The sequence below is a fragment of the Narcine bancroftii genome, unplaced genomic scaffold, assembly GCF_036971445.1.
Source record: "Narcine bancroftii isolate sNarBan1 unplaced genomic scaffold, sNarBan1.hap1 Scaffold_166, whole genome shotgun sequence".
NCBI classification, from domain to species: Eukaryota; Metazoa; Chordata; class Chondrichthyes; order Torpediniformes; family Narcinidae; genus Narcine; species Narcine bancroftii.
In genome coordinates, this window is record NW_027211901.1 from 2,877,504 (window position 1) to 2,888,082 (window position 10,579).

The 10,579-nt window shown below is 39.0% G+C and overlaps 1 protein-coding gene across 1 annotated transcript in view; it reads left to right on the forward strand.

The window, feature by feature from the left end:
• LOC138750556 (endogenous retrovirus group 3 member 1 Env polyprotein-like) overlaps positions 1–10,579 on the forward strand; it is a 474,937-nt gene that overhangs the window by 406,062 nt on the left and 58,296 nt on the right. The gene's annotated exons all lie outside the window — the stretch shown is intronic.

Consider the following 10,579-nt stretch of genomic DNA (forward strand, 5'->3'; position numbering starts at 1 on the left):
GAGCTACAAGAGTTTGCAGGTATGGTCAACTTCTATAACCGATTCATTCCAGCCGCTGCACACATCATGCAGCCACTCTTCGCCCTTATCGCGGCCAAGAACAAGATACGCCTGGACTCCAGAGGCCACGAAAGTTGCCCTCGTGAAGGCTACCCTACTCGTCCCCCCACACACCGACCTTCCTATGTTGCTCTCCGTCGATGCCTCTGCCACCTCCGTTGGTGCCATCCTGCAGCAGCAGGTTAATGGACAGTGAAAACCACTGGAATTCTTTAGCCAACTTCATCGTCCGCCAGAACACGTATAGTGCTTTCAACCATGAGTTGCTGGGCATGTACCTATTAAACTATTTCTTGGAGAGGAGGCCTTTCACCATTTATACCCACCCCAAACCCCTCACTCAGGCTCTCGCTATGGCTAGAGATCCCTGGTCGGCCTGCCAACAGCATCACCTGTCCTTTGTGTTGGAGTTCACCATCAACATTTGGCACAAGGCGGAGAAAGACAATGTGGTCGCTGACACGCTGCCTAGACTATGACCAGCTTGCCCCGGATCAGTAGTCCGATGATGAGATGCAAGCCTTCAGGACGGCCATCACGGGCCAGCAGTTCCAGGTCCTCCCGATTCTTCTCGGTGATTATACTATCCTGTGCGATGTCTTCATGAGCACCCCATGACCAGTGGTTCCCCAGCAGTGGTGCAGGCATGTCTTCCACCATATCCACGACCTTTCCCACCGTTCCATCAGGTCCAAGGTTCATATGGTGGCAGAATGCTTCATTTGGCACGGGCTTCGAAAGCAGATTGCAGACTGGGCCAGAACCTGCATCCATTGCCAGCTTTCCAAGGTACACAGGAACACCAGAGTGCCCGTGCAGGATTTTGAACACGTCTGAGAATGGTTCAGCCACATACATGTGGACATTGTCAGCCCTTTACCCGTTTCCCGAAGTAACCGTTAACTTTTCACGGTGGTAGACTGCACCACTCATTGGCCTGAGGTTATCGAGAAGCCTCCACAGACTCCTGCTCCCGAGCACTTTTGACCGATTGTATTGCCTGGTTCGGCATGCTGACCCACCTCACCAGCAAACGTGGCACGCAGTTTACCTCTTCACTCTGGGCACAGCTCACCAACAGACTGGGACTGGTCGAGCGATTGCATTGCCACCTGAAGTCGGCACTTATGGCCCGCCTCACCGGCCCCAACTGGGTGCATGACCTGCCTTGGGTACTCCTGGGCATCTACTCGACACCCAAAAAGGTCTGCAGGCGTTATCGGCTGAGCTGGTCTATGGTGCACCACTAGCCCTGCCTGGTGAGTTTATCAATGCACCTCACAACTTGCAACAGGCACCGCATGGTTTACTTCCCATCTCCGGGCCCAGTTGGAGTCATTCACACCCCCACCACCGCCCAGACATGGCACACGCGCCTCTTACCAGCCCAGTGAGCTGTATTCCGCAGAGTATGTTTTTATCAGATGAGACCCTTCACAGCACCCCTTCAAAGACTGTATGAAGGGCTGTACAGAGTCATCCAGCATTCAGGATCCACCTTCACACCAGACATTAATGTAAGAGGGAACTGTTTACTGTGGACAGATTAAAGCCAGCACACCTCAACCCCAATGAGCCAGCGGTCGCGGCTCAACCCAAGAAGCGAGGCTGCCTGACAAAAAAGGCCATTGGCACCGGTTCTGGGGGGGGCTGTGTGGCGCATGCCATTAGGCATGTGATCCAGCCCTTCATGTCATGCATGCGGTGGGGCAGCCGTCCAAAATGGCACCGTCGCGGGTTTCTCCCCTACCTCGGCACCAGGCTCAGAAGCCCGTGAACTGCGGCCCACGTGACTCCCCGGTACCCTTCTCAGCCAAGTCTGGGCTGGGAGCATAAGACCAGCCATGCAAACCTGAATAAAGGAATTTTTGCTCACTGAACTCAACCTGTCTGGTTGTAGCTGCCGCTATAGTAGTATCTTAGTTTCTTTTCCTTTCTTTTCTTTTTTATATATTATCAACATATATTTGTAAGCTCTGTAACATTGTGATTTGATTTTTAATTGTTATAACTTTCATATATATGTTGATTTAAATAAAATATTCAATGAAAGAAAATTCTTCAAGAATTGTGCAGAAGAAAATTTGGATGGGATGAAACTATCTCAGAATCCATCGCACAAGATTGGAGAAATTGGATTGAGTGTCTTCAAATACTTGGACGTTTGAAGTCAACAGACTTTGGATTGGCCACGTTTGCTGTTACACCATTTTGCTGATGTAGTGAAGGTGATTTTGATCCTGTCAGTTACTGAGTCCTGTGAAAACCAAGTGCGAGTACATGGTGGATTTGTAATGGGAAAAGCCAGAGTTACTCCATTAAAGTCAGTCACCAGACCTTGAATGGAATTGACTGCTACTACGGTGAGCAAAATGGACACTATGTTAAGAAGAGAATTACAGATGGAGTTAGCAGATTCTGAGTTTTGGCCTGATAGTACGTCAGTGCTTAAATATATTAATAATGAAATCATGAGGGTTCATATCTTTGTGACTTACAGAGAGAATGAAAACCTGGACAACAACAAATGTCAGATTTACCACAGGCCAGAGTTTCACCTGATTAATTCCCTTTTACATACGTGGAAGTTGATTATTTTGGTCCTTTTATATCACAAGATCTTCCCATGATCTTCCAGTTTAGAGTGTAGTGTTACCAATGAAATTGCTGGGTCTGTCAAACATATCAGGACATCATCTGCAAATAGATTAATCTCATCTTCTTCCTGGTTTATTTACCCACGATCCTTTAATGTCTGGATCTCAGTGAATATCTTCCACCAACGGTTCTCGAATCAAAATGAAGGGAGCTGGAGATAATGGGCATCCCTGCCCACTACACCTGGTTCATGGGAATGCTGAGGACATTTGTCCATTAGGTACAACCCTAACTTTGGGCTTATAATATAATACCCTGATCTAATTTATAAAATTGGACTATTGTCTGATTATTTTAAACCCTTTTCTGTTTATTTAATGAATACATAAAAGCCCTTCAGGTCTGTAATATTTCAATATTATCTATCTATTATAAAAGCCCTCTCTGCTCAGCAAGTTTCTGCCATTAAATACTGGGCCAAAATAACAAATTAAATCTTGCTTTGGATCCTGTTTTTATCAGTTCATTTGATCCAAGATAGACCTTTGCTCCAACTATGAACTTTATGGCCTGTGTGAAGAGGGGATAACAGAGCCAGTTCCTTGTTACTAGTTGTAATTCCCCAACTTCTGCTGGGAATGTAATAAATGGAAAGAGTATAGCATTTGGATCAGGCTTGCTTTAGATAATTTTGGAAAAATCAGTGAATCGCCCTTCATGGGCCATGACGGAATTACAGTTTTCCAAAAAAGTTCTACAATATTACCATTTTCCAAATTTGACACATAATCCATGATTGAAAAACTGATTGAGAATTTTGGCCAATTTAGGAACTGTTTTGGGCTAAATGGTTTTTCATTGGGCAACCCTATGATAGATAACCATCTTTTACCACCATCCTTGTTGGATGTAGATTTCAAGGATGTTATAGAATAGGTATTCAAAGTTTCAATGACCCCTTTATTTCAGTTAATTTTGCCACGTTCAAACAATTATCAACTAAATTTTGAACTTAGTAATCACTCTTTTTTGACATTGAAAAATTAGACATTTTCTTCAATCTAAGATTTTGGATTTTCCGTGAATTTCTAAGACTAATATTCTTCATCTATTTTTTTAAATTTACGGCTTTATGTTCATGGTGGATTAATAGCATGTATTTATAATAATGTATTGGGTTTAAAATCCAAGATTAAGAGCAGTTGTGAATGAGATTTAAATATAAAATTTCCAGAAGTAGCTTGGTATTCTATTCTCAATTGTATTAATGACTCTTCACTATATGCTAGGCATTGATTTTTACAATTTAAGGTGGTACAGGAATACATATGTCCAAACTGAAACTATCTCGCTTGTATGCAGATGTTGATTCACTATGTGAGAAATTTAAAATTTTCCAAGTCTCTTTAATTCCTCTGTTTTGGGAATGCCCAAACTTAGAGAAATTCAGGAAAGGCATTTTTCAAACTTTATCAATGGTTCTTAAGATCAATTTTGAACTCGTCCGTTAAATTGCTCTGTTTGGTTTTTCTCGTGATCCAGATAAACCATCGTCGGCAGCTCAGAAAAAATTTTGAGCTTTTGCTACGTTAATAGCCAGATGAGCAATGTTATTGAAATGGAAAGATGATTCTTCCCCGACTCATACACTGTGATTACATGATGTAATGTCCTTTTAAGTTTAGAGACAATCATATCTTATATTAAAGATAGAAAGTTCCAATTGATGAAATAATGGGGCACATTCCTAGAATTTTTCTACAATTGGAGGAACTAAATGTGTGGTTTGGCCATTCATCGCCTGTTCTCTGGGGGCTACCAGTGGTTCTACACTATTCTTCTTTTCTTCATTACATAAGATAACTTTGATTAGAGGGAGAGGTTGGATTAGACCTAATTTTTAGGTTTTTTTCGTTTTAGCAGTTAATTTTTTTTCTTTTTTCCTTCTATTTAATTTATTTCAGTTAATGGGTTTGACGGTGTTCTATAGATTATTTCTGATCAATTGTTTTTGAGGTTAATGAAACAGTTTGCCATTGTGTTCAAGATGGTTAAAGGAGAGAAAGAGTAAACACTCTTTATTCTGAATAAGATGGCATCTAAAGGATGACATGGTTGGTGTGGAAATTAGCACAACACCTTTACAGCACCAATGGTTGGGACCGGACCTGGGTTCGGGTCCTGCACTGTCTATAAAGAGTTTGAAAGTCTTCCCTGTATCTGCGTGGGTTTTCCTCAGGGGCTCTGGTTTCCTCCATCCATTCAAAATGTGCAGGGGGTGTAGGTCAATGGGGTGTAAATTGGGCAGCATGGCTTCAGGGCATGAGATGTTCTGCTACCATGCTGTATGTCTAAGTTAAAATTAACCGAATATGCAATATAAACGTAACTCATTTTATGGCATCGCGCGCTCATGTGCCTTCTCATAACATTTACTGGGTGATCTCTAAAATTTCTTGATTGATCAAGAACAGTCTCTACTCCTTTCTGAAACCTCTCATGCCTGGGTTCATCCCGATATCCATGTGTGTGTCCTCTCACCAAATTGTTTAAGAATCAGTGACCATAACTAAATCTTTCAGGTTCACATCCTTCCTCCCAGTTTTGTAGTGGAGTCTAATTCTTTGAATGATATTGCCATTACATGTACAATATAGATGTTGTATTTAAAATATAAAACAATCCACATCAATCATCAAGCTGCCATTTACACCTACCTGAGGGATGTGAGAGGACATCAGTACCCAGAGGAAACCCATGGAGTCAAAATTGTAAGGTTTGGAGTAGAGTGGATGAAAAACCAGAAGGCAATTGATGTGTTATGTTGTCTTCTGTTCAATGGATGAGCCTGGCTCGACATTTATCTCGATGCAGTTTTTTTGGAAGTTTATTTAAGAATTTTACAGAACCAAGAAAAAATACAACGTTTAATCTAAAACTACCCTCTACTACCTCCCACCTCCCTCCTCCCCCTTCTAATCTATCCCAGCCCCTATAACCCTCACCCCTACGAAGCTTATATTAAAAAACTCAATAGCATCGTCTCATAACAGACTGTTACGGTGTGACATCCATTTACATCTTGCAACACGTATAAGGCTTTTACTTAACATCTCAACCCATACATTCCAAATACCAACTTCACATCGTTATAAAAAAAGAATAATTATTTTGCAAATTATACGTTATTTTCTCTTAAGTAAATACATGATTGAATTTCATTGTGTCATCTATAAATACTCAATTCGACATCATTTTTCCAAGTTGCAGCTATACATTTTCTAGCCACTGCTAATTCTAAACGAATATATGCAATTTGAGGTTTCTCCAAGTGTAAATTTGCCATAATTGTATTCATGTATCCCAGTAATCATACCCATGGATCCACATATAAATCTATTTGAAAAGAACTCGCAAAAATTTAATCACTTTTTACCAAAAGGGCTTCAACTTTAAACATTCCCACGCTGAGTATAAAAAAAGTACCTGTCTGATCACCAAATCAAAAACACAAATCTGACCCACTAAATCCATATTTTGTCAGTTTTTCAGGAGTTCAATATAACTGATGCAGAAAGTTATAACTAACTAAACTATATCGTACATTAATTAATTTCATAACACTAACCAAACACATGTAAGACCACTCATCCACAGAAATAGGAACACATAAATCCTTCTCCCATTTATCCTTTATTTTAAATATATCTACCTTTTTCATCTTTTCTTGTAATAACATATCATTTCGGAAACAAATCCCTTCTTTCCCCTTATCAACAATTAATCTCTCAAATTTCATTTGACCAGGTTATACTAAAATTTCTACCAAAGCATTCTAATAATAAATCTTGTACTTGATAGTAAGCAAATAAAGTATTTTGTGATATTCCAAATTTCTCTCTGTCTATTAAACCAAAGAAGTGAATCTACTTCAAAACAGTCCTCCAATAATATCACTTCTTTTGATTCCCAATCTTTCAAATAAGAATTATTCATAGAAAATGAAATTGTCTGATTCTGATATAATGGTGTCTTAGCTGAAATCTTACCTTTCGATCCTATAAACTGATTCCATTTATACCATTCTCCTATCAAATGTTTCAATACTGTCAGTTGATACTACTGCAAAAGCAGAGGATTCCATTTATATATAAAATAATTTATTGTTCTTTCTTGTATTTGATCCATCTCCACATTCACCCACATCGGAGGTTGGTCAATATCAAACAGTCTATTCATAAACTTTAATTGTGCTACTTGATAATAATTTTGAAAATGTGGAATTGATGACCTCCCAAAACATACCTCCATGTCAACTTTTGCATAGAGACTCTAGACAACTTACCTTTCCATAGAAAGAAACAATCTGCTTTATTTAATTCCTGAAAGAACTTTCCCGGTATAACACTCAAAATAGATTGAAACAAATACTGAATGCGTGGATATATACTCATTTTAATACAATTTACCCGTGTTAACAGTGACTCCTTCCATCTATTTAAATCAAACTTAATCTTATTTAATAATGGTACATAATTTAAGCTGTATAAATTTTGATACTCTTTATCCATTATTATGCCCAAATAATTTTATTTGACCATTTAAACTTCATAAGTTGTTTACAATCTGAATAATCTCCATCTGATATTAGTAATATCTCACTTTACTTTATAGCCTGACATTACCCCGTATCTTTTCAACAAATTTTGTAATGGTTCGAAAGAATTCTTAGGTTGAGACAAATATATCAACACATCATCTGCAAACAGATTAATTTTATACTCTTGCCCACCAATTGTAATTCCCTTAATATTCATTTCTTGCCTAATTGCTTGGTTCTATAACTAATGCAAATAAGGCTAGTGACAGCGGACGACCCTGTCTAGTGGATCTAAACAAATTGAATGCCTGCAAAATCTGTCCATTTGTCATCACCCGAGCAGGAGTATTAGTATATAATGCCTTAACCCAACTGGTAAAGAGTGGTCCAAATTTATATTTTTCTAACACCTTAAATAAAAATTCCACTCCACACTGTGGAAAGCCGTTTCCACGTCTAGCGCTAATATCATTGTCTGGTTGAGTTGTCTTGAAGCATTAATTATTGTAATTAATTTAGTAATATTATCAGCTGAATACCTGTCCTTGATAAATCCTGCTTGATCCACATGTACTAATTGCGGTAAAAGGTTAGCCAATCTGTTTGCTAAAACCTTTGCTACAATTTTGTAATCTACATTCAATATTATTATTTATTAATATTAGTCTGTATGACACAACTTTTAATGGATCTCTGTCTTTCTTTGGGATGAGTGTTATTAATGCCCTTGAAAACGATTCTGGAAATAAACCTGTATCAGTGGCGAGCTTCAGTACATCAGAATATTCCGGAAATAACAAATCATAAAAATTTCTCTAAAATTCCAATGTAAATCCATCTTCTCCAGGGGATTTTCCACTTGTCATAGATTGTAACGCCTCCTTAAGTTCCAAATCAGTAAATGAACCATCCAAAGTCTTAATATCCTCTTCCTCTAATAAAGGTAAATTTAAATTCGACAAAAAACAATCAATCTGCTCCATATCCGAATTCCCTTCAGATAAAGTCCCGATAAAATGTACAAAATTCATCATTAATATCCTGTGGTTTATGTTATCTCTGAATTTCTCCTAACTGCATTCTAGGCACTTGTTCAGTTTCCAATTGCTAAGTTAAAACCGTATGTGCTCTCTCCCTCAACTCATAGTAGAGCTGTTTCCATCATTGAATTATTTTTTCACAATTGTATTATAACAAAGCTTCAATTTGGACAACTGTATTTTATTATCCTCAGTTGAATTTTTCTGAAATGTCTTCTCTAATGTTGCAATTTCTTTCTCTAAGTCCTGAATTTCTGCTATATATTGTTTCTTCACTTTTGCTGTGTAAGTAATAGTTTGACCTCGTAAATATCTTTTTTAAAGTATCCCATAACATAAACTTACTTTGAACTGATCCCTTATTCGTTTCTAAAAAAACCTAATCTGATCTCTTACAAGCGTAATAATTTCAGGTTTTTTTTAACAACATTTCATTAAATCACCAACAATAACAAGTTTCCACCATCTCTGCGATACTACGTGAAATTAACAATAATGAGTGATCTGACAGAATCCTACTCTTATACTCAGCCTGTCTGATTCGACCCTGCAAATGGGCTGATACCAAAAAAAACTATTCTTGAAACCGAATCATGACGTGCAGAATAAAAGGAAAATTCCTTTTCAGTCGGATTCCTCCATTCCCATATTTCCACTAAATTTAAATCCCCCATCAACTCAGTTATTCTTTTCGCCATTTTGTTTTTTTTTCACAATTTTTCGAGATTTAATCAACAACGGATCCAAACAACAATTAAAATCTCCTCCAACCATAATATTCTCATTGATTGATTCAAATATAAAAATGCATCAGGAACAGAGTGAACATCATCTTCATTCAGTCCGTACAAATTCATCCAAGTCCAAGCCTCTGAAAATAGTTTCCAATTAACCTTCAAAATCCTCTCTACATGAGCAGAAAAAGATTCTAAAAAGGCACCTTTTTATGTATCTCCCGATAGTTTTTACCTGGCCCACCAGGAGTCACTGTTTTCACTTTTGTACATGGTTTTTCATTGTTTGAGAAGATTTTATAATTTGCAATGTTTTCCCGGGAATTTTAACAGCTCTTGGCTAATATTGTGAACTCCGAGTTGCGCACATATTGAAATATGTAAATAAAGTATCTATTTTGAGGAAAGAAGGAAAGGACACTGTTGGTGACACATCTCAGAGAGCAAAGGTGCAGGAAGGGGGAACATTGCAGAGTGCGTCGAAAGAACCAAACACTTGTTGATCCAAACCAAGACTTTTATTAACTAAAAGACTGGAGCATATCATACGTGGGTCGACCAGTCCAGAATGACCTGGTCTGGCTAGGAGAAATCCTTTAAGACCTGCCAGTAGGTGTGGCTACACTCTCAGCCAATCACAGTCATCCTACACTACACTCTGGACAGATACACATTGGTGTTAGAATCTGTACTATCAGGGGGACCGACCAGAAGGCAATTGCTGTGTTATGTGGCTTTCTGCAGGTGTGCAGAAATGCTGGGAAACAATTCTGGGGGCCATCTCTTTTTCTTCACCCGTTACAGAGCAGCAGGTAGCTGGGAGAAAACAGCAAGGCTGCAGAGAGACAGATAGATTGGGAGAATGGAAAAAGAAGAGGCCAGTGAATTCCAAAGTAGGAAAATGTCTGGTCATGAACTTTGGGAGAAGGAATAAAAGGGCAGATTATTATTGCATAGGGTGAACATTCAAAATTCTGGGGGAGATGGACCTTGGCATCGCCGTGCAGGATGCCCCATAGGTTAACTTCCATGTTGGTGGTCAATCAGCTGATTGGAATGTTGGTATTCATATCGCAAATAATAGGATATAAGAGCAGGGATGTGATGTTGAGGCTTAAGAAGACACTGGCAAGGCAGCACCTGCAGTAGCGGAGAGAGTTTTGGGCTCCTTATTGAAGAAAGGATGTGCTGGCATTGCAGAAGATTCACAAGAATGATTCCTGGAATGAAGGGATTAATATATGAGGAAGGTTTGATGGATCTTGGACTATACTCCTTGGTGTTCAGAAGAATGATGAGTGGTAGGGGTCCTAAGAAGCACTTCGAATGTTGAGAAGCCTGGATACAGTAGATGTGGTAAAATTATCTCCCATGTTAGAGGAGTCAAGGACGAGAGAGCACAACTTCAGGGTTGAAGGATTCCCACTAAAAACAGAGGTGCAGAGGGATTTCTTGACACACAGACTGCAGAACCTCTTGAATTTTTTAAATGGTGGCTGCAGTGACCAAATGATTGGGTGCATTTAATGCACTTCAACTCTGTCTGC